A 243-nucleotide genomic window follows, 5' to 3' on the forward strand; every position below is an offset into this window, starting at 1 on the left:
ATTTGTTAACGATAAAACAATTTATATTATACATTAAAAAGAATGAAAACTCCGTCGTGGCACATGCCTCATACTGTATTGTGGAGACACTGGCACCACAGTCTCATGCTAACTTGGAAAGAGGGTAGAAGCCCAACAGCGCAACTTGTAGGGAGTCTCTATTGATATATAGTTATACATTACGTTCCCAAATCTAATGTATTAAATTTGGTTCGTATCATTATATATAATATTATAACGGAC

The sequence above is a fragment of the Penaeus monodon genome, chromosome 30 (assembly GCF_015228065.2).
Source record: "Penaeus monodon isolate SGIC_2016 chromosome 30, NSTDA_Pmon_1, whole genome shotgun sequence".
In the NCBI taxonomy this organism is placed as follows: domain Eukaryota; kingdom Metazoa; phylum Arthropoda; class Malacostraca; order Decapoda; family Penaeidae; genus Penaeus; species Penaeus monodon.